At 34.1% G+C, this 25,894-nt stretch overlaps 1 pseudogene; it reads left to right on the top strand.

Annotated features, from left to right (window-relative positions):
- The first annotated feature begins 12,479 nt into the window (after positions 1–12,479).
- Positions 12,480–25,894, top strand: part of LOC101701085 (hypoxia-inducible factor 1-alpha inhibitor pseudogene) — a 29,659-nt pseudogene continuing 16,244 nt past the window's right edge.

The following is a 25,894-nucleotide window of genomic DNA, read 5'->3' as shown; positions in this document are numbered from 1 at the left end:
TTTGCCACCTGCCTTGCAAGCACAAGGTCCTGAGTTCGACCCCTGGTACCAAAAAAAAAAAAAAAAAAAATCATGACTTCCAAACCAACACTCCAAAAAATTCTCAAGGATGTCTTAGAAAGAGATGAAGATAACAATGCCAAAACATCCAATAGAATGAATACACTACTTAGGGCAAGCAAATAAAAAAGAATAGAGGAATGTAAAAAATAATATAATAATAGGAATAAGTCAATACTTATCAATTATGACTCAATGTGACTGGCCACAATTTACCAATCAAAAGACAAAGATTAGCAGAATGGATTAAAAACCAAAATCCAAAAGTATACTGTACATAAGAAACATATTTAAGTCCAAATAAAATTCATAGGCTCAAAACTAAAAGATGATAAACAATTTCCATGCAAAGGAAGCCTGTAAACAAACAGGAATAGCTATCCTATTTTCAGACAAAATTAGTTGTAAGGCAGAGTTGATTAAAAGACATAATGAAGGACACTACATGTTGGTTAATGGAACTATTCAACATGAAGAGATAACAATTATAAACATATATACACCAAATTTTGGTGCATCCAACTTCACAAAACAAATACTTAAGAACACAAAAGATCATATAAACTTCAACACAATTATAGTGAGGGACTTCAATACTCTACTCTAACAAATAGATCAATTAAACAAACAAACAAGCAAAAAACCCCAAAGAAACATGAGTAGAACCAAACTTTTGAACAAGTAGAACTAATAGATATACACAGTGTTCCACCCAACAGCAATAGAATATACTTTCTTTTCAGCAGCACATGGAACTCTTTTCAAAATAGACAACATACTAGCTAATAAATCATGCTTAAGTAAATGTAAAAGAATTGAAATTATACGATGGATATTATCATATCACAGTGCAATGAAACTAGAAATCAATGACAAAAGAAACCACAGAAATTATACAAACGTATGGAAATTAAAAAACACATGCTTTAATATGTGCACAGTGGGGCTGTAATTCATATGTCTCACTGCTCGACAGCTCTGATTTAATTCATGTTTCACTCCCCAGGCAGATCTGATTTGAATGAGATAACCTGATGTTATATAGCCAACCTGTGTTATGTTCTTTTGTTAATATAAGATGAGAAACAAAAACAATGACTGCTATTTCACAGTTAGATTATTATTAAGCTTAGCAGTAAAGTTTTCGTTTATTTCTTTGTGGTTCCTTGGTGATTCTTTTCATTTTATTTGGGATTTTTGTTTGTAAGCAATATATAATTTTGTAGACATAGATGTGTATTATAACCTATTCATTTTTCAATTTTAAGGCTATTTCAATTTTGTAAATATTTCCCTTTAGACTGTTAAACACAGAAATTTATGATTCATCAGATGATTGTAACTATATCTTAGCAGAGGAAGAGGTCACTACCTATCTATTACTCTTCAGATAAATATGCATTAGAGTTAGATGAAAGGAATCTTGTAGCCGGTATAGCTAATGAACATAATGTACATTTGGATATGAACGTGGAAAATCAAGAGGATGAATGGCAGCCAATAACTGATAAAACATGAGCGCAAGTAACTGCAAAACATGGAAGTTCTAATAAGAAATATTAATTGCAGTGACCTTTTTGCATTGTGTAAATTGTTCACTTCTGGTAATATAACCAAAATTATAGTTGAAGAAACAGATACGGCATGCAATGAGGCCTTAATGCAAAAAGAATAAAACATCAGCAATGCTCAGAATCTCTTACCATTAGTGAGATGAAAATATTTACAGGTGTATTATTAATTATGAGGACTGTACCCTTACCAGACATGACAACAGATGTGTAAGGAACGTCATGCAACATGATTATATTTTGACTATTTTGAACTGTTTACATTTCTCTGATAACACCACATGTAGAACTGAGGATCCCTTAAAAATTTAGAAAAATCATGGAAGAAATCTGTGCAAGTGCAAAGACCTGAGTTTGATCCCTGGTACCAAAAAAATTAAATTAAAAAAAAATAAAAAAATCATGGAAGAAATTTTTAGTATATTTGGGAAAAATGTAGTGATAGACAAAAGTATGATTTTATGGTGAACATTTGCATTTTAAAAGTACATTGAAGGAAAACAGCACAAATATTAAATAAAATCATGTAAGTTATATTTGGCTAATTGTTACACCTGTGGTTTACACATTTATGCCAGGAAAACTGCAAACCTTTCAATGCATTGGCATTCTTATGATGCTGTTTTGAAATTAATGAATAGCTTATTATTTGAGCACCACATATTATATGCAGAGTTATTATTTGAGTATACTCAAGCACAAGAATTTTTACAAATAGAAACATTTTTGCAGCACAGAATAGCCAAATGAAAATTTTTTTGAATATAAGCAAAGACAAAGCAAAAATGTGGTGAAATCATAAACTTTGAAATTGTATTGACGTAAAATTTGTTAAATGGACTGATAAAAGAACATTTCATATGTTAATGACTTGTGAAAATCATACATGTTCAGTGATCAAAAGAAAACCTGAAAACATAAAACCTTATTTTGTCTTTGATTACAATAATGCAAAAAACCCATAGATTTAGCATCCCAGATACCATGATATTATGATATACCAGATACCCAGAATATATTATAATGGAATAAAATTTTGTAATACTCTAATTTGTAGTGCAGCAGTTGTAAATGGATATTATGTACATCAGCTGGGGATTTAGCTCAGTGGGTTCACTGCCTGCTGCACAAGCACAAGGACCTGAGTTCGATCCCAGGTACCAAAAAAACCCAAAGATGTTATGTACACCAACAATAGGGTACTCATAAGATTTTCATGTTAAAATTTAGAGAATTAATTATTAGTTAACTGTTAACCATTGAAGAAGTGCCACAGGAGCAATTTACTAAAAAAAATTTCAGTTTATAGAAGCTTATTTAAAATATTAGGAAACCCACACAAGTGATTCAGACAATGTGACCAAAAATTATCTGAAAGCATGAGTGCCCTGTGGCTATAAAAAAAACCTAATGTTTCATGACATTTTGCACACTAATATATACAAATATAAATAAATTTATTTTAGTTTCATGAAATAAATTTGTTGATTATTGTAATAATTTTAATTGGTATGAAGGGTATTAATTAATATTTATATTTGGGCAATAATTATTGAAATTCAGGCAAATACCTAGATTCAGTCCATTTATAGACTTTTTGTGAAATTTATTAGTAAAAAGACTGGTGAAAATAATTAGATTTGTTTTGCACTAGTAGTTGGTCAAGCAGCCCAAAGGGACACTTGTGTATGTACTACCAGTGAATCACACCAGTGGAAATATGCTAATAATCAATGAGTCATAAAAGAAATTAATAAATAAGAAAGTTCCTAGAATTAAATGACAATGACAGTGCACCATACTAGAATTTATAAGACACAATGAAAGCAGTTCTATGAGGGAAGTTTATAGTGATGAACACCATCAGAAAAACAGAATGAGCCCAAATAAACAACCTAGTGATGTACCTCAAGGTATAGAAAAACGAGAACAATCCAAATCCAGAGGTTGTACAAGGAAAGAAATTATAAAGATCAGAGTAGAAATCAAAGAAATAGAGACTACAAAAATGCAAAGAATCAATGAATTGAGGAGCTTCTTCTTTGAAAGAATAAATGAGACAAAACCTTAGCCAATCTTACTCCAAAAAAAAAAAAAAGAAAAAAGAAAAGATATAAATCAATGCAATTAGAAATGAAAAGGGTGAAATCACACCCAACATCACTGAAATCCTGAAGATTATTAGCAATTACTTCACAAAAAAATTGGAGAACCTAGAAGAAAATTTCTTAGATACATATGGATTACCAAAACAACCAAAAGACTTAAAAATCCTGAATAATCCAATAACAGGCAATGAAATTGAAGTAGCAATAAAAAACCCTAGCAACTAGGAAAAGCCCAGGACCTGATGAATTCACTGCTGAATTCTATAAGAACTTCAGGGAAGAGCCAATGCCGATACTCTTCAAACTCTTTAATGAAACTGTAAGGGAAGGAGTACTCCCAAAGTCATTGTTGGTAGCTAAGATTACCCTGATCCTAATACCCAACAAAGATTCAACCAAAAAGGAAAACTACAGGCCAATCTCTTTAATGAACATAGATGCAAATATGCTCAAGAAGACACTGGCAAACAGACTGCAATGAATCATCAAAAAAAAAGAAATCATACACCCCAACCAAGTAAGCTTCATCCCAGCAATGCAATACATAAATTAGTAAATATAATTCATCACATAAACAGCACCATGCCAAAAATCACATGATCATTTCAATAGTTGTGGGAAAAGCCTTTGACAAAATCCAACATCTCTTCATGATAAAAACACTGAAGAAGATAGGTATAGAAGGACTTTGTCTCAACCTGATAAAAGCCATTTATGACAAACTTACTCCCAATATAATGAGGAAAACCTGAAAGCTTTCCATCTAAAATCAAAAATAAGACAAGAATGACCATTATCACCATTGCTGTCCAACATAGTCCTCAAAACATTACCCACAGCAATCAGGAAAGACAAAGAAAAGGGATATGTATAGAAAAGGATGAACTCAAAGTACCATTATTTGTAGGTGAGACACACTCTACTTGTAAGACCCCAAAATTTTTACCAAAAGACTCCTAGAATTAATAACCACACTGAGCAACGTGGCAGGATATAAAATAAACATGCAAATATCAATAGCTTTGCTATGCAGTAATAATGAATTCACTGAACCAAGATATATTATGTAAAGGTACAAATTACCAATAATGAATGTCAGCATATTGTATACCGAAAATGTACCAATAAAATTAATGAAAGAAAAAGAACAACAAAAAATAATGAATTCACTGAGACATATTAGGAAAATAATAAGATATTAGGAAAATACCATTCCCAGTAGCATCAAGACAACTTAAATATTTAGAAATTAATCTAATCATGGAAGTAATATACCTCTACAATGAAAATTACATCACTCTGAAAAAGGAAATTGAGATGGACATCAGAAATTGGAAAGATAACCACTATTTTTTCTCAGGCAAAACCAATAAAATAAAAAGCTATATTTAAAGAACTGTTACATAGATTTAATGGAAGGCAAATCAAAATTCCAATAGCATTTCTCACAGATCTAGGGAAAAGAATCCTAAAATTCATTTGGAAACAAAATAGACCTGGAAGAGCAAAAGCAATCTTGCGTAACAAAAGCAAAGCAGGAGGTATCACAATCCCAGATTTGAAGTTATTGCTACAAAGCTTCAGTGATTAAAATTGCATGGTACTCACACAACAGGCATGTGGATCAGCGGAACAGAATAGAGGATTCAGAAACAACCCCAAATAATTTAGCTATTTGATTTTTGACAAAGGTGCCAAAAACACACACTGGAGGAAAGATAGCCTCTTTAATAAGTGATGCTGGAAAAATTGAATATACACATGCAGAAGACTGAGATTAGACCCACATCTCCACCATGTACTCTAGTAAAATAAAAACAGATCAAAGATCTAAATGTTAAAACAGAAGCACTCAATCCGCTAGAAGATAAAACTCTTGAAGATAGAGGCATAGGCAATGACTTTCTGAACAGAGTCCCAATAGCACAGGAAAGAATACTGAGAAACAACAAATGGGATCATATCAAGTTAAAAAATCTCTGCACAGTAAAGGAAACAACCTATAGAGTGAAGAGGCAATGCACAGAACGGGAAAATATTTTGCCAGCCAATCCTCAGACATAGGACTTACATCTAGAGTATACAAATAACTGAAAAAATAAAGAAATCCCTCAAAATAAAAGACCCAATCAAAAAATGGTCAGTCAAAAGGAATAGACTCTTCTCAGTAGAAGAAGGGCAAATGACCAATGCAAATTGAAACAATATTTTGATACTATCTTACTCCAGAGAGAGTGGCTATCATCAAGAAATCAAATACAGTAATAACAATTGCTAGTGAGGATATGGTGAGAAATACACTCTTCTTTTTGGTGAGAATGCAAATTGGTACAACCAGTGTGGAAATCATTACAGAGATGCTTCAAAAAACTTAAAAATATAAATTACACCTGATCCAGCTATTTCTCTTCTAGGTATCTTCTCAGTAGAGTTAAAGTCATCTTACTATAGGGATATATTCACATCCATGTTTATAGCAGCACTACGAATAATAGCTACATCTTGGAAACACCCTATATGCACATTAACCGATGAATGGATGAAGAAAATGTGATATTTATACAAAACAGAGTACTACTTTGCCATAAAGAATGACAAATTTGAGACATTCATAGGTAAATTGATACAATCTGAAACCATAATATTAAGTGAAGTAAGCCAGGCACACAAGCTTATGTAAGAAACTCTGTCTTTTTGTCTCTCTCTGTTTCTTCAGAGAGAAAGAGAGATACACAGAGAGATAGAGAGAGGAACAGAGAGACACAGATAGAATTGAAGAGAGAAAGAATTGAAGAGAGAGAGTGAAAGAGAATGCAACTAAGAAAAGGAAAGACAAAGGATTGATGAAAGAGGGACTTCCACCCAAGGAAAAGTCTGAGGACATCTCCATATAATGGTGAAGGAAATCTTAGATTAGAGTCTCTCAAATCAGAGCCTACAGTGAAGACTTGGGTAAGGTTTGAGGGAGATAATCTAACAAAGCAGAAGTGAGGAAAAGGCTGAATGAAATGCAAGGGAAATCTAATATAAAGATGCATTTAATGAGGTCGCATTAGGAGCAAACATGGCTTAATTCCAGAGGACCCTGGTGAGAACCACCTATAATGGCCCCAAGAATTGTTCCCTTATAAAGAGGAGGCAAGGACAGTAATCCAATGGCTCCTATCCCTGTCGATCAGTGTTACCCCTCAGTTCTGGGCCACATTTGAGGGAGAGGGCAGAGCTGAAGGTAAGGTGATGCCAGAACAAGCTGAGTCCAAGATTATAGTTCACAGTCATCCCCAGCTACAGATGAAGTCAGGGACATGGAGAGAATGTATGGTGAGAAGGCACGAGCGGGTCTACAGGTCTGCAGAGCTGCTCTGAGGTTGGAGCAAGTCACAGTTCAAAAGGCTTCCATGAAAGTGGGTGGGATATCTTGACATTTTAATGTAGTAAGTGAAGGCACACTAAGGGGGAGAATGTGTAATGTTAATGAAAAGACTATTAATGTTAATAAAAGGAATACTATTAATAATGTGGACAATGAGACACGATCATAGTGTGCTTCATGGCTCAATAACAAATGTCATTTGCCTGGTAACAATAACAAATTCTGAATGTTGTGCTAACTAAAACTATGATATAACTCCATAAAGTCATAGATGTACAGAATATACAATTGGGGATGGGAGGGTGAAGGACTGATTTGCCTATATACAAAAGTAAAATTTTAAAGTTAAGAAATAGCAACATAAATATATCATTAAGAAATATGAAACATATCAAGACCCTGTTTCTACAAGTCAAGACTTTCTGAACAATGGAAATTGGCATGCTTGCAGAGATTTAGATTGTCTCCCCCCACTCATTTTTCTCCTCACTGTACAGTTAAACCTGTAACCAATTGTATCCTTCATTGTTGAGCCATTTGCTCCCATTCAAAGCATTATATGACAAAACCTTTCTTATCTTCACCAGAAGCAAATGTTTACATTTTGAGAGTACAGACTGTTCCTACCATGAATACTTTCTCTCTAGTTAATGCTCTTGTGCTTCTGCTCTTTCACTTCTCTTGATGGAGGAAAAAAAGGGAAGATGAGACAGCTCCTCAATATTCTCATGGCTTCATAATTCCAGGAATCCTCTACTATAGTATATGTGCTGCCAAAGTGAGCACAGGAGTCCTCTACTATAACACAGACACCCTCAACATGCCTGTGACAGCCTCCATTATCTCTGACTTGTAAGGTGTGGAGAAAGGAAGAATATTACCTATGCTGTAGGTAAACAAGAATTCTGCCTCTAATAGACTGAATGTTTACTATTATGATGCAATAAATGCATGCAGATATAAAAACTGAATTACACAACCAAGTAACATCTATAATAATTGAATTTTGATGTTTTAAGGTAGTCTTTTTTTTTTTTTTTTTGGTGCCAGGGATCGAACTCGGGACCTTGCACTTGCGAGGCAGGCACCAGAACCACTGAGCTAAATCCCTGGCCCTGATTTTTGATGTTTTAAGATTGAGAAGGTAAACTGGTAAAACCACCATGGAAATCAGTGTAGAGATTCTTCAAAAAACTAAAACTAAAAATTTCATCCAATTAAATAATTCCCCTTCTAGGTATCTTCCCAAAAGAGTAAAGATACCGTATTACAGTGATTCATGCATACTCATATTTTAGCAGCACAATTCATAATAGCTAAATCTATATGTCCATTAACAGATGAATAGAGAAAGAAAATGTGATATTTGCACACTCTGCCATAAAGAAGGAAAAACCTGAGTCATTTGAAAAAAAATGGATGTATCCTGAGACTATAATGTTAATAGAAATGTCAGACACTCAAGCTTAAATATCACATGGTTGCTCTTTTTTGAGAAAATCAAAGGATAAATAAAGAGCAAAAAAAGAGTAGATAATAGGAAGTAGAGATATAGACCTTTTTCAAATGGAAAGCAAATCAAGAGATGGAGGGGGAGAAGAGAAGGGAAAAGGGGATGAAAAAAGAATTAAAACGTGTACATGTGTTATGGGTAATAAAGAATAAGTTTGGGAAACAGGATTGAGTCTGATTCAAAGTTGTTTTACCTTCTATATTGAAACAGTGTGTGTGGCATTGATAAAAGTAAACAATAAATTAAAAATACAAATGACTGCCTATGAACTCCATTATCACCAAAGAAAGGTAGCTTTTTAGCATCATGCAATCAATTATACAGAACTTAAAATTTGCACTAATATAATAATTTTATAGTTTGGCTTTAATTATGCTGAATTGTTTGCAATACTTTTACGAAATTAATCTAAATTACACACTTGTTGCTCAAGAAGTGAATTATATGGCTAAATTATCTGGGCTCACACTATAATTATTTAAGTACAGCCACAGATGACTTTCAAAGCGTGCCTTGGGATTTTTTTCATTTTCACCAGGTCAATACTTTGCTCTCCAAGACCTTTTGCTGCAAATGTAATTGCAGTTTATCAAGGCAGTTAGTCATACACAAAGGATTTCTGAGGTGCCAGTTTGAGAAGTTCTGCACAGTATTTTTCCAGCTACTATTAGCTATATAACTTGGTGACACAAAGGTCTTACCCTCATCCCACAGTTTTTCTTTTTAGCCTTGAATAGTGCTTCTTTGTACGTTACTGTCCTATCCAAAGCTTTTTTAGAAAAAGAGGCAAAAATGGTATAAAGAGCTATTAATAAATTTCAGTATTAACATTAAATTTGCCATTTCAGAGATGGAGAATGTTAAATGATAATTAAATTTTGAGATTTTTGCAATGAATCTGAAGTTGTTATATAAAACCTATAGCTTCTTGTATAAATGCAATTTTTCTATAATAAAATATTTGATAGGCTATCATGATCTTGAAGACTAAAGTTTTGAACAGTTTCTTTTACTGAGACTTTATGATCTGCATAATAACAATATTTCTAACATTTGTAATTTATACTTCTATTTAGCACTTCGTTGTCACTAAAATCTTTCTGAAAAAAGTTTACTCTGAAACATAAAATCATTAGAATGATTTATTTGTCAGACGGAAAGAAGGCATAATAGCTAGTGGGAAAAGCAAGATGAAGTAGCTTTTAAAAATAAGCTTATTATTTGGGGTGATTTAAGATTTACAGAATTGCATAGACAATACAGTGAATTGTTATGGAACCATCATCAAGTTTGTTTCTCCTAATATTATTGTTACATTGCCATTTAGATTTGTCAAAACTATGAACCCACCATTGGTATATTTCTTTTAACTAAAAATTCCACTTTATTTGGATTTTCTTGTGCTTCCTACCATTCTTTTTCTTTCTTTCAGGATCCAACCTGAGATATACATCCCACCTATCTCTTGCAGCTTCTAAACCTATCCTTGTACTTGCTAACCTTGATAATTTTGAGGAGTGATAGGTATTGTGTGGACATTCTCAATTTGGGTTTGTTTGAGATATTTCTCATACTAGGACTGGGATGATTCATTTTTTGAAAAATATCACAGGCATAAAACACCTTTTTCATAACTACACCTGTGCTACATTATATTCACAGGAGATCACTAGGGGTGTTCACCTTCTTGAACACTTACTCAAAGCAGTGTTTACCAGGGTTTTTGTCACTGTAAAGTTATTACATTTTCCCTTTCCATTGTCTATTACTTGAAATGAGCCACTAAATTCACCACACTTGGTGAGAGCAGGGGTGGAGAAAATAATGTCCATTTCTAGAAGTAGAAGTATCTGTATGTCATTTGGAATATTTTTGTAAAGAAACTTTGTCATTCCTTACGTTTATTTATTTAATCATTGTAGACTCATGTGTATTTATTTTATGTATTAGGTTATAGGTTAACATTCCATTATTCATGTTGTTTTCCAGCTTTGGACAGTAGGAACTTTTTCAGGTTGGCTCCAGTCTTTCTTTGACATTACCCTGTATGATTACTTGTTGATCACTTCTTACTTTCTGATATTTCAAAATCTTTAGCACAGACTAATCTGTGTTTTCTTCTTATTGTCCTACAATGAACTCAGAAGTACTATAAATAAAGAATGGTGTTAGAAACTAAGATCTGGAAACTGGATATAAAGAAATATTTTTAAAGTATAGGAGCTATGTACGTGTTTTGTATGCATGCAAATTCCAGGAGAAGAGGAGATAGAAATAATGAGAGAGTTAACACCAAGGAATTAAATAATTAGTCATAGGAACTAGCAGCACAAATATGAAGGCATGGTCAAAAGGCATTTTCGTGATTCTGATGATTTAAGAGAAGAATGAAAGAAGGAAAGTAGAGTCAGATACAGTTTGAAAAGGAATTAATGGCAACAAAGAAAATATGTATCAGTTCTCCTTTTAAATAGGAAGCATGGTCTCCATCCAAAACCAGTGGTGCTGAATATAAGATTGAAGGCTTGACCCAAATATGAAAGATGTGAAAGTTAATGGAATTTTCCAGGAGGGTCAACTAGAGAGAAATAAAATTATGCTGTATAGTAAGGAGGGTCCAGTGGAAATTGGAAAAACTGGTAGTGGGTCCAGTCAGTCTCTCTAGGAATGCTCTGTAGAATGAAAGAAAAAGAATGAAATGGTAAAGTTTCTTGTCTTAATCAGCTTCCCATTACTGTAACAAATAAGTGAGTCAGTCAACCTAGTAACAAGAAACTATTTTGGCTCAGATTTTTGGAGGTTTCAGTAAGTGGTTGGGCAGATCCACTGCTTTTAAGTCCCTGGAGGAGTGGAATGAGTACATCATGCCAGGAATACATGACACAGACAATTTTGCTTACCTCATGGCTGGAATGTGAAAAGAGAAAGAAAGGGACTGGGGAATCCCATAATTCTGTAGCACATGGCCCCAGTGACCTAAAGATCTCCCCGTAGGCTGCACTCCTTAACTTTAAGGTTCCACCACCTCCCATTATCTCCACTCTGGGAAGTAAGACTTTAACACATGGACATTACAGGGACACTTATCAAGATCACAGTATTACTTCCCTTGGTATTAGTGTGATTTTTGGTAATGATCACTAACAACTATTTGAAAATAAAATAACAGATTTTCCAAACTAGAAATCTTTAAAATGCTCATAGTTGCATTTTTGGAAAATTTACAAGCTGGTTGACATCATTTAGTATCATAGATACTGAAAAAATACAACAAACTTGGATTTCACTTTCCTTCAAACAGTTGCTAAATATTTATCAAAATACAACTGCTCTTTGCCACTATATTTTTAAATGAGGCTGTGTGAAACTTTTGCCAAACCAAAGAAATTAACAAAGAAGAAGAATGAGTAATTTAATGACACAAATGGGCAATTGTCATTCTTTGATTTAAATTCCCCTTAGGTGAATATGAATTTTTCAGTAAGGAAGCCTGTGCTTGGAAGGCCAAATGGAACAAACCTTTTTTTTTTCTTTTTTTTTTTTTTTTTTTTTTTTTTTGGTACCAGGGATCGAACTCAGGTCCTTGTGCTTGCAGGGCAGGTGGCAGAACCACTACGCTAAATCCCTGGTCCAAACAAACCCTTTTTAAAAAGGGATTGGGAAGAGAAGATGGAAAAACCCCGAGAATTTAGGGAGATTACACTCCTATAGTCTCCAAGTCAAGGGTCATAGAACTGGGCTTCCAGAAGATACCTGAGGGAAAAGGCAAACACTGAGATTCATGTGCTGGCACGGGGATAAGGGAGAGAAGCATTTGGCAGAGTGTGTGAGTGGCTGTGGAAGTAGTTGTGAGTATGCCTGACAAGAATCAAGATGCACATGGTGAGAAGCAACAGCCCAAATGTGCCAGCAGCACTGCTCAAATAGCAGCTCCTCACACAATTTTCTTGTGTGACAGGAACACTCATCCAGGAGTAGGGCTGGATTTGTTCACCTATGGATTTCTTGCGGGCATGTGGTAAGGATGAAGGAATAGTCAACTTGCAAGTACAGATTACATCATGGGCACAGGACTTAGACTCCTGCACAGTGCTCCATACTCACAAGAACCCCATGTTGGGCTTAAGACCTTACTATTTCAATCTTGAAATTCATTTTTTAAAAATTAATTTTATTGGTACATTTTAGGTATACAATATAATGACATTCATCAGTGGAGATTTGTATCTGTATATAATCCCTCTTGATTCTTATTTTCCCCCATTCCCCTGACCTCCTTTCAACCCCTCGATCCCTCCCTATTTACAAAGACTTTCTTTCCATTTTTTCCTTTTCTCATATTAATTCCATTCCCTTCTTTCCTTTTCCCTACCTCTCCCACTTCCCCTTCCCCTCTGCCCCTTTTCTTCCCACTTCACATCATCTATTACACATTTTGATGCCCATTTACACTTTTAGTTTCTCACACCAGAGAAACTATTTGGTATTTACAAGTGTGTCCTATTTATTTTACTTAAGAGTATTGCCTCATTGTGCATCCATTTAGCTATAAATGCCTCTAATATCTCATTCTTTATGACTGAGTAGTACTCCATTTTATAAAACAAACCCCATTTTCTTTATCCAGTTTCCAGTTGATGGGCAATTGGGCTGTTTACTAGTTTTAGCTATTAAAAACTGTGCTGCTATGAACAAGGATGTGCACATATCACTGTGGTATACTTCTTTTAATTCTTTTTTTTTAAGGAGCTCTATTTATTAGGTAGTGAGTTTCTCTGTTTGCCTTTACAGATGCACAAAAGGTCATTGGAAGGATAACTGAAGGAAATAAGTCAGATGAGCCTGCACATCAGATGGGGTAGCCGCAGCCAGGCAGCCAGGACTTCTTTTAATTCTTTTGGGAAGATACCCAGCAGGGGAATAGCTGGATCAAATGGAACCTCTAGTCCTAGTTCTCTGAGGTACCTCCATACTGATTTCCATAGTGGTTGCATCAGTCTACACTCCCACCAGCAGTGGAGCTGTGTTCCTTTTTTCCCACAGCCTGGCCAGCATTTCTTATTGGTTGATTTCAGGATAGCAGCCATTCTTTCTGGGGTGAGGTGGAATCTCATTGTTGTTTTCATTTGCATCTCTTGAACAACCAGTGATATTGAACATTCGAAATTGATTTTTAAAATTTATTTTTCATTGGCAAATACTAAATTGTATGTATTTGTGGGATACAACTGTGTCTCAATACATATAAACCTTGTGGAATGATAAAATCATGCTAAATAGCACATCTACAATCTCATGTACTTAGCATGTCATCATACTGAAAACATTTCAAATCCACTCTTTTAGCCATTGTGAAATAAATACCTTTAGATTATAGACACTGTATGTGAACTAGATTACCAGAACTTATTTCTCCTGTCTATTTTGAAACCTTGTGCCATTTGATCAACAACTCACCTTTTACTGCTCATCTTTCCCTTTCCACCTCTGGTAACCTCTCTTCTACTCTACTTGCCTGAGTTTAACCCTCATTTAAATGTTGACAGTTTTAATTTTTAAAGCCTTGTTGATAGACACAATTGTACAACTTCATACAAGTACATTGTGATGTTCGGAAACATTTATACATTGGATAACGATCAAATATCAAGGATGTTTAGGTTATCCATCATCTCCAACATTTATCTTTTGTGATGACAACATTCAAAATATTCTCCTCTAGCTATTTTGAATCATAGGATACAATATTTTTGACAATAGTTATTATTCTGTGTAACAGGACAACAGAACTTATTCTTCCTCTCTAGTTGTGACTTTGTGGTCATTAACCAATCTCAAGCCTTCCAAATTTGGTGACTATTATTCCAGCTCACTACTTCTATCAGTAAAATCATGTGTTTTTCTGTCTTTCTGTGATTGTCTATTTCACTTGACTAAAATCCCCAGGTCCACCAATATTGCTTCAAATGGCTGAATACTATTTCATAGTGTATATATACACCACGTTTCCTGTATTCATTCTTCTGTTGATGGACACTTAGATTGATTCTATACTTCAGATATTATGAATAGTGTTGCAATAATCATGGGAAAGCAGATATTTTTTCAATATACTGATTTAGTCATTTAAATGGAGACTCAGTAGTGGGATTGCTGAATAATATGATAGATATATTTTTAATTTTTGGGGAAACACCCATACTGTTTTCCATAGTGGCTGTACTAATTTGCGTTTCTACCAACAATATGTAAATGTCCCTTTGCTCCATATCCTTCTCAGTATTTATCTTCTGCCTTTTTGATAATAGTTATTCTGACAGGAGAGAGGTGATACCTCATTGTGGTTTTAATTTCCATCTCTCTGATGATTGGTGATGTTGAAATTTTTTTTTTGTTTCCCTGTTGGAATAACTGAATAGTATGCCTTCCTTTGAGAAGCATCTATTCAGTTCTTTCACTCATTTTTAAATCTGACTTTTTTTACTGATTGAGTTTCCTATACTTTCTGGATATTAACCTTCATCATATATAAAGTCTGCAAATATTTTATCCTATTCAGTAGGTTGTCTCTTCACCTGTTAATTCTTTTGTGTACAGAGCTTTTTTAGGGTGATGGAATCCCCTTTGTCTAGTTTTATTTCTGTTTCCTGTGTTTTATTTACATTTCAAGTTTCTTAATGCTATCTTTGAATTTCTGATTTCTAAGAGAACAAGACAACAGTACATGTGTGAGAGCAGAGAAGACATATCTGATATAAGATAATAGATAGATGGATAGATAAGTATTCCGTGGGGCTTTACTCACACTTGGTATTCTTAGGCTCTGTTTCTAGATATTGATAGGCAACACAGAATCACACAATAATTTATTACTATATTAATTTATAATGTATGTTAGTATTTATTTAAATAATTTATTATATTTTTATTTTAATTTAGTATACTTTTAATTTAATATTTCTATTAATTTAATCTTAGAGTTAAAATTTACATTAAATGTATTTAGTATTTAACTCTGATGTCTGGTTGGATATTTTGCATATATTTTATTTTATTTCTTTATTTCTTTATTTATTTTGCATATATTTTAAATAAAGATTCCTAAAGTTTCATCTTTGAAGTCATGTTTGCAAACCAACATAACATTATGAGATTTATGAAATCAAATTGACTCTTTATTTTATAATTTTATATTTTTTCAACCAAAAGATATCAGAATATATGTCGAAATATAATTAGTACTTAATAACTAAATCAACTGCTTAAATTTACATTTATCAGTTAGCCATCATTCCTCAAGTAATATATTTGGTAAAACTTCAAAACTGTCCTAAATTTAAAACTAAAGATAAACTTTGTTATGGATTGAATTGTGTCCCTTCTAAATTTACACATTTAAATCCTAACTCCCATGCCTCAGAATGTGAATTTATTTGGATATTGGTCTTTGTAGATGTAATTACTTACGCTTGAATAAGGATAAACTGGCATGAGTTCAGCCTCTCATCCAACATGATCATTGTTCTTATATAAAGGCAAACTTTGGACAAAGACAAACATACAAGGACACTGTGATGTGATGATGATGACAGAGATTGGAAATGCTAATGATTCCCAGCAACTAAATAAAGCCTTCCCTCAGAGTCAATGTTGCCAAGACCTTGATCTCAGACATCCAGCTCCCACAATTGAGATATATCTCCTTGATAAGCTACAGAATGTCTGGTGTTTGGTTAGGGTAGACCTAAAGCTGCATTTCAGAATTCATATAGTTTTCCCCAGATAAATTTAGTAAAACTCTTTTGAGATTCAAAACTGTGTTTGAGGGAGTTAGTGTTACAAATATGGCTCCAATTTCCAATCTTTCCTAGTGACACAGAAGGGGAAAAGTTGATGCCAAGGAAAATTCTTTGTAGTTCAGTTACCCTAAGGGTGCCTTCTGTCTTTATTTGTTAGGCTTCGGTAGGCTCACTTAGTCTTTATTTCCCTATCTCAGTTTCAGGTGCCCAGTGCTACATTATACTTTGATTTAAAAAAAATCACAATCTAAACATCTATTTGCTAACATATTTTTGAAGAGTATATTATTACAATGGATGTTTAATTGTGTTTCTTCTCTCCATATTTAGGATTTAAAAACACATTTTTTAGGACTTTTTGGAAAGGGAAATCTTGTTTCCACTTAAAGAATGAAGATTCAATTGTATTTGAGAAGATAATGAAAAGTAAATTGGACATCAGGAGAGTCCAAGATGTTGAAATCATAATTAATTTGTAACTTTAGAATAAGAGTTTAGAGATACATAAGGTTTTAAGTACTTTTGTTCCAAAATATTATAAATCATTGTATAGAAAGCAGCCATATGTGATAACAATAATATTTTTAATGACATTATATATTTTCTTTATTGATGTCAATATCTGGTCCCATTCTTAGTGATTTTTTGGATATATACAGTTTTAAAAATTCAGAAATTCCTCATTTAATGACCAAGTTCCATTCCTGTGACTAGGCTGATAAATTAATTATTTGCTAAATGAGGAATTATATGTATATATTATATACATTGCAATATTTAGAACAAAGAAATGGTCAAAGGAAATTCCAACTTGATGACTTTGCTTTTATTTGCATAACTTTTTTTAGCATAAGAAACTCTCATTTATTTCTGGTAGTAATGCAAAATGTAGAGAAAATTGACTAGTTTCTTTTAAAACTAAACATGTTCTTAATAAATGACCCATGAATTGTTTTTCCTGGTTCTTATCCAAAGAATTAGAAATGTATGTTCACATGAAAATCAGCTCACATATGATTATTCCAGCTCTATTCTGAATTGCTGAAACTGGGAAGCAATGAGAATGTCCTTGAGTAAGTGAATGTGGTCTTCTCAGACAATACACTATATTTAGTGCTAAAGGAAATGTACTGTAAAGCCAAGAAAACATGGAAGAAATTTAAATGCATATTTTAAGTGAAGGAAATCAACATGGAAAGGTTACATACTATCTAATTTCAGTTATATGACATTCTAGAGAAGAAAACACTGTGGAAATAGTAAAAGAGTGCTTATTAAGGTGAGAGGGAAGGAAAGATAAATAGGCTGAGAACAGAGGGTTTTTATTTTTTAAATTTTATGTATTCATTGTTTATTGGTATATTTTAGATACACATTATGATCATATTCATCATTGAGAATTTGTACCTATACATTGATACATCTTGATATATCATTGTTCTTGTTTTTTCCCATTCCTTTTCCATCCCTTCCACCTCTCCACCCCTCCCTATGTAAAAAGGCTTTATTTCGTTTTTTTTCTTCATTTCTCATATTTTTCTTTCCCTTCTTTCCTTTCCCCCACTCTTCCTCCCTACTTCCCCTTTGAAACTTTTCTTACTATTTCACATTATCTATTATACATTTTGTTCCTCATTTACACTTTCAGTTTCTCACACCAAAAAACATTATTTGCATAACTCTTACATGCAGTACTGTAATGTATAACAGAATATAACACTGTACTGTACAATACAACCAGCAAATATTGCAGTACTGTACTGTAGAAGAAGCCACTATGAGGCTGTACTGTCACTTATGTTCCTGCACTGGAAGGCAGAATGATGGTCATAAATCCAAGTGGTGGTGAAAAGTCTGAACAGTACACCTCAGTCATAAGTCCAAACAATCATTAAACTGGTACGTTATTAAATGAAGAATATTTGTACAGTGGACACTTGACTTATGAACTCAATTCATTCATGAGGGTTGGTTGTAATTTAAATTGGTTAACTGAAGGTTGAGGCTCCTGTACACTACACATCCTTCAAAGTCTTTCTCCTGTACACAGGCAGATCTCAGTATGCTAAGGGAGACATTGGCCCAGGAATTCTCAACCCCAAACAGGAAAGGATGTTGTAATGTCCCTTCCACGACCCTTTAAGGGTTAAATCTGTATCTGAGACCATCTGGAATAACAAGAGGCTGGCATTCAGGTCATAATTCAAGATTTTGGTTGTAAGTTAAAACTAAAATTCTGGTCATAATTTTGTATGTCAGGCTGGTCATAACTTGAGGGTACACTGTATCTCAAATAATCCTCTTTTACCACAATGTTTTTTATAGTATAACATTTTAATGGAAAGAAAATCATAAATATCCCAAACTGCACAGGGATGCTTTATTCTTCCTAAAATTGTTAGATGAAAATGATAAAACAGCTACAAAAATTTTCACCTTATTTCTGGATTAAAGTAATCAGTTTCATTCTCAGAGACTCAAAGTAATTTCTTAGAAATGGAGTTATCTCTAATAATGCCACCTAGTATAGGGCAAACATTATGTAAAAACTTACCTGCAAAGAATATTTTGTAATTTCTCACAATGCCTGATTTATAAAAACTGGAAAGCAAAGACAAAAAGAAAACACTGAAGGCTGACAGGATCAGGTGAATTTTACATAGGAGAAGTATTAGGTGCAGAGTTATTGCCATAAACTGCAATTCAGAAAGGCAGTAGATGGGCATCTTTAAAGTACTGAAATGTATAAAATAAACAGTTAAATGGATTCACTACTAGAAATAAATGACTGTTGCTATGTGATGTGAAAAGAAATCTTTAGGCAAGAGAATTATGAGATCACATACAACTAGGACCCACCAACAGAAATAATGAATTCTATATAGATACAAAAATTCTTAATAAAATACTTTAAACCAAATTCAAAAACATACTAAAAACCATACACTATGCCCCAGCACAGAGGAGCAGAGCTGCCCCCAGTGCAGAGGAAGTGAACATTCTGGGCTGCCATACCACCACTCTGAGAGCAGAAGAGGTGAGCAGTGCAGGCACCAGAAGCACACAGCCCTGCCCCCCCCCCCCACCAGTTGAAATGAGAACACACATAAACAAGTCTGAAAACCAGAATTCCAGATCACCTAAACCAACCCCAAAGGGAAATGAGAGGGAACAATCTGATACTCAACAACCTGGACACTCTGAACTGGCAAGGAAACAGGATTTGGAAAAAATGAAATCAGACATAATTTCTCAGATATCAGCAGAGATTGTCCATAGTACAAGACATGATTAATAAATTTAGAGAGGACACAGATAAAAAAAATAGAGGAGATGAGGAACATAATGAAATCCCAACATAGGAAACAAATGGAATCCATAAAACAGATACAAACAGATATGCAGGAAATCAAAAACTCCATTGAAAGTTTATACAGCAGAATGAGCCAATGTGAGGACAGAATTTCAGATATAGAAGATAGGATTGCAATTAGTGACCAGGAAAGGAAAAATTGCTTTAAAATACTAACAGACCATGAGACATCAATCCAGCAGTTGCTAGATGACACAAAGAAGAATAACATAAGGCTGAACAGAGGTAAGGAAGAAACAGGAAAGAGTGCAGATGACATAAAAAACTGTTTACAGAAGTGATGGCAGAAAACTTCCCAAGCAAGGGAAAAGAACTTGACATACAGATAAGTGAGGCATATAGAACTCCCACTAGCCTTGATCAAAAAAAATCAACACTTAGACATATAATAGTTACGATTCCAGTAACCCAACAGAAGAAAAATATTCTATAAGGAGTTAGAGAAAAGAAACAAATCACATACAAAGGAAAGCCCATCAGAATCACAGCAGACTTCTCAATGCAAACCCTCAAGGCAAGAAGAGCTTGGAGTGACATATTTCAAGCCCTAAAGGAAAACTGCCCCCAACCCAGGTTGATGTGCCCTGCAAAACTATCTTTCCAAATTGATGGAGAAAGAAGATACTTTCATGACAAAATGCACCTTAGGAACTTCATGAATACCAAACCATCACTCTGCAAAATTTTAGACAGTATCCTAGGAAAAAACAACGATGATCACAACCCCAGGAAGCCCAGCAGAATGAATTCATCAGACAAGACAAGAAATTAAATGCAAAGGGGGAGAATCCAATGAAAAGTCATGACAAGGATAAGTCAATATGTATCAGTTATAACCGTCAATGTTAATGGTCTCAATTCACCCATCAGAAGAAATAGACTGGCAGAATGGGTCACGAAGCCAGATCCAACAATATGCTGCATACAAGAAACACACTTAATTAAAATACAAACCCATACACTGAAAGTTAAATGGTGGAAAACAATACTCCATAAGACAGGGACCTGAAAAAAAGATGGAGTAGCTACCCTCTTTGCAGATCAAGTGGATTTCAAAGCAACACTGATTAAGAGAGGCAAAAAAGGACACTGGATCCTCATAAAGGAACAATCCAAGAGGAAGAGATGACAATCATAAATATCTATGCACCAAACACTAGTGTGCCCAACTACATAAAACAAATACTAATGGTCATGAAAAATCAAATAAGCACACAAATAAGCAATTGCAGTGGGGAACCTCAATACCCCACTGTCACAAATAGATAGATCAACTAGACCAAAAAAGCACAAAAGACTAGAACTCAATCAAACTCTTGAACAAATGAACTTAACAGATGTTTATAGAGTCTTTCATCCCACAAAATCAGAATACACATTCTTCTCAGCTGCACATAGGTGGTTCTCCAAAATAGACCACATACTGGTTCACAGAACACGTTTAAGTAAGTGCAAAGGAATTGAAGCTATCCCCTCTATATTATCAGACCATCTTGAGATGAAACTGGAAATCAATAGCAAAATAAACTGTAAGAATTTCATAAATATATGGAAATTGAACAACACACTTCTGAATAACCAGTGAGTCACAGAGTAAGTTAAAGAAGAAATCAGACAGTTCCTTCAATTAAATGACAATGACAATACAACATATCAGAATCTATGGGACACAATGAAAGCTGTCTTATGTGGGAAATTCATAGCAGTGAGTATTCATATTAGGAAAACAGAGCAAGCCCAATTAAACAACCTGATGCTGAACCTCAAGCTTCTAGAAAAAGAAGAGTAGGACAAACCCAAAGCTCATACAACAGAGGAAATTATAAAGATCAGAGCAGAAATTAATGTAATGGAGACTAAAGAATGATACAAAAAATTAATGAAGCCAAGAGTTGGTTCTCTGAAACAATAAACAGAATTGACAAACTCTTAGCCAACCTTATCAGGAAAAGGAAAGAAAAGGCCCAAATCCATGCAATTAGGAATGAAAGGGGTGAGATTACAACAGACCCAGCAGAAATCCAGAGGGTCATCAATACCTACTTCCAGAACCTATACGCCAATAAGATGGATAACATAGAAGAAATGGCCAGATTCCTAGATACATATGAATTATCAAAGTTGAACGAAGAAGATCTACAAATTCTAAACAACTCACTATCAACCAATGAAATTGAAAATGTAATTAAGAATTTACCAACTAAGAAAAGCCCAGGCCCTGATGGCTTCACTGCTGAATTCTACAAGACATTTAGAGAGGAACTGCTGCCACTACTGTTTAAACTTTTCAATGAAATGGAAAGGGAAGCAATACTCCCAAATTCATTCCTGGAAGCAAAGATCATCTTCTTCCCCAAAGCAGAGAAAGACTCAACCGAAAAAGAGAACTATAGGCCAATCTCACTAATGAACATAGATGCAAAAATCCTTAGTAGGATCCTGGCAAATAGAATGCAGAAAATCATCAAGAAGATCATACAACCTGACCAAGTGGGATTCATCCCAGGGATGCAGGGATGGTTCAACATATGCAAATCAATAATGTAATACACTATATCAATAAAGCCAAGGACAAAACCTATATGATCATCTCAATAGATGCAGAAAAAAAATTTCACAAAATCCAACATGCATTTATGATAAAAACCCTACAAAAAAATTGGAATAGACGGCCTCTACCTCAATATGATACAAAGCATCTATGAAAAACAAAAAGTCAATATCATACTAAATGGTCAAAAACTGAAATCCTTCACACTAAAATCAGGAACAAGACAAGGTGTTCTCTATCATCTCTCCTATTCAATATAATTTTGGAAACATTAGCCACAGCAACTAGACAAGAGAATGAAATAAAAGGCATAAAGATAGGAAATGAAGAAGTCAAATTGTCATTATTTGCAGATGACATGATACTCTATATAGAAGACCCCAAGAACTCCACCAAAGGACTTCTAGACTTAATAACCAAATTCAGTAGAGTAGCTGGACACAAGATCAACACACAAAAATCAATAGCTTTCCTCTACACGAAAAAGAGAGAAACAGGGAGAGAGAAATAGGACAAACAATTCCTTTAATAATAGCATCCAAAAAACTGAAATATCTAGGAATCAACCTAACAAGAGAAATCAAAGACCTCTTCTCTGAAAACTACAGCACTCTGAAAAGAGAGTGAAGATGATATCAGAAAATGGAAAGACATCCCCTCCTCCTGGGTAGGAAGTACCATCATAGTGAAAATGGTGATACATATATATATATATATATTTTTTTCAATGCAATCCCAATTGAAATTCCAGCAGCATACTTCACAGGCCTTGAGAAAACAATCTACAAATTCATTTGAAATAAGAACAGACCCAGAGTAGCAAAAGTCAGGCAACAGAGACATGGCAGGGGGTATCACAACCAGCAACTGGAAACTATATCACAAAGTGAATGTGATAAAAACAGCGTGGTACTGTCAAAGAAACAGATCTGAGGACCAGTGGAACAGACTAGAAGATGCAGAAACAACTCCAGACATACTCAGCCACGTGATCTTCCACAAGGGAGCCAAACAGCCTCACTGGAGGAAAGATAGCCTCTTTAATAAATAAATTGGGTTTCAACTTGCCAAAGATTAAAGCTAGAACTATATCTCTCACCATGCACTAAACTAAAATCCAAATGGATTAAAGATCTAAGTATTAAAACACAAACACTGAACCGGATGCAAAGAGGTTAGGTAGAACTCTTGAAGCCATTGGTGTAGGAATAGATTTTTTGAACAAAACCTCAGTTGCCCATGAACTAGCACAAACAGTCAACAAGTGGGATCTCTTCTTATTAAAAAGCTTCTGCTCAGCAAGAGAAATGATCAACAGTGTGAAGAGAGAACCTACAGTGTTGGAAAAAATTTTCACCTGCTATTCCTCAGACAAAGTTCTATTATATAGAATCTATAAAGAACTTAAAAAAATTAGACCTCCCCAATTTAAAGACCCAATCCAAAAATTGGCATCTGAAATGAACAGACATTTCTCAAACAAACAAGTCCAGATAGCAAATAAGCATATGAAAAAATGTTCAACATCACTGGTCACTCAAGAGATGCAAATGAAAACAATGCTTAGATTCTACCTCACCCCAGAAAGAATGTCTGCTATCATGAAATCAACCTATAACAAATGTTGGTGGGGCTGTGGGGAAAGAGGAACCCTGCTCCACTGCTGGTGGGTGTGTAGACTGGTGCAACCACTGTGGAAATCAATATGAAGATAACTCAAAGAACCAGGACTCAAAGTCCCATTTGACCCAGATATTGGCCTGCTGGGTATCTTCCCCAAAGAATTAAAAGTATCACACCACAGTGATATATGTGCACCCATGTTCATAGCAGCACAATTTGTAATAGCTAAAACTTGGAAACAACACAATTGCTCATCAACTGGAGACTGATAAAGAAAATGTGGTTTTTTAATAAAATGAAATAGATCTCAGCCATCAAAAATCAGAAATTAGAGACATTTGTAGCTAAATGGAGGTGGTACTCTTAAGTGAAATAAATAGGACACATGTGTAAATACTGAATAGTTTCTCTAGCATGTGAAAGTGTAAATAAAGATAAAGAGGTATAATAGATAATGTGCAATAGGAAGGAAAGGGGTAAAGGGGAAGGGGAAGTTGGAGGGGTAGGGAAAAGGAAAGAAGGGAATGGAATTAATATGAGAAAATGAAAAAATGGAAACAAAGTCTTTGTAAACAGGGAGGGATGGAGGGTTTGAAGGGAGGGCAGGGGAATGGGGAAAAATAAGAACCAAGAAAGATTATGTAAAGGTGCAAATTTCTAATAATGAATGCCATTATATTGTATACCTAAAATGTACCAATGAATTTAAGTTTTAAAAAAGCCATACACCATGACTATAATGATTTCATTCCAAGGATGCAAGGATGATTCAAGATATGCATAAACACAGTATACTACATAAATAGAATCAATGAGAAAAATCACAAAATCAATTGATGCAGAAAAAGCCTTCAACATAATTTAACATCCATTCATAATAAAAACCCTGAGGAAACCAGATATTGAAGGATCATATCTCAATATAGTAAAGGATACATAAGAAAAACCGACATCCAACATCATTCTATGGAAAAACTGAAAGCATTTCCTCTAAAATTGGGAACAAGGTAAGAATGTTCAGTCTCCACATTCTTAATCAATATGCTTCTTGAAATTTAGACACTAGAGCTAGACAAAAGAAATAAATAAAATATAAATAAGAAGAGAAGAAGTTAAATTATTATTTCCAAATGATATAATCCTATTTAGAAGACCCTAATAACTCCACCAAAAGATTTTAGAGCTGATAATAAATATTCAAAGTATCAGGGTATAAAATCAACTTTATTTAAATTAATAGTTTTTCTCTTCAAAAATAATGAAAACTGAGAAAGAAATCAGAAAAACAATTCTATTCAGAAAGCTTGAAAAATACCTACAAATAACCTTAACCAAGGAAATGAAAGATCTGTACAATGAAAATTACAGAACACTGAATAAAGAAAATAAAGAAAAAAACCCCTGGAAGATAGAAACATGCCCCATGTTCATGGATTGGCAGAATTAATATTGTTAAAGTGGCCACATTCCCAAAAGTGATCTATAGATTCCATTCAATCCCTATCAAAATTCCAATGATGTTCTTCATAGAAGTAGATAAAATAATCCTAAACGTCATATGGGAACAAAAAAGACTCAGAATAACCTGAGCCACCTTAAGTAAAAAGAACAAAGTTGGAAGCATCACCAAAGTCTGATTTTAGAAGCTACAGTAACAAAAACAGCACAATAACAAAAGCAGTAGGTTACAAAATTGCGTATATACCATTGTCTTTTAATTTTCAAAAGTGACTTTATATATAAGATATTAAGAAATTATCTAGGATGGTGATCAATTAAAATTTTTAATCTGTCTCTGGAAGTGAGATGCTGAACACATTTTTATTTTTGTTTAAGAGCATTTTCTGACTTTTGTTATTGTAAAATGTGTCTAAGTGGAGGGGATTAAGAATTGCTATAAATATGTGAGGTGATGGAAATGTT

This window comes from Heterocephalus glaber, unplaced genomic scaffold (genome assembly GCF_053883595.1).
Source record: "Heterocephalus glaber isolate CG9 unplaced genomic scaffold, H.glaber_assembly_v1.0 deba00000546, whole genome shotgun sequence".
NCBI classification, from domain to species: Eukaryota; Metazoa; Chordata; class Mammalia; order Rodentia; family Bathyergidae; genus Heterocephalus; species Heterocephalus glaber.
This window is presented reverse-complemented; position numbering and strand designations above follow the sequence as displayed.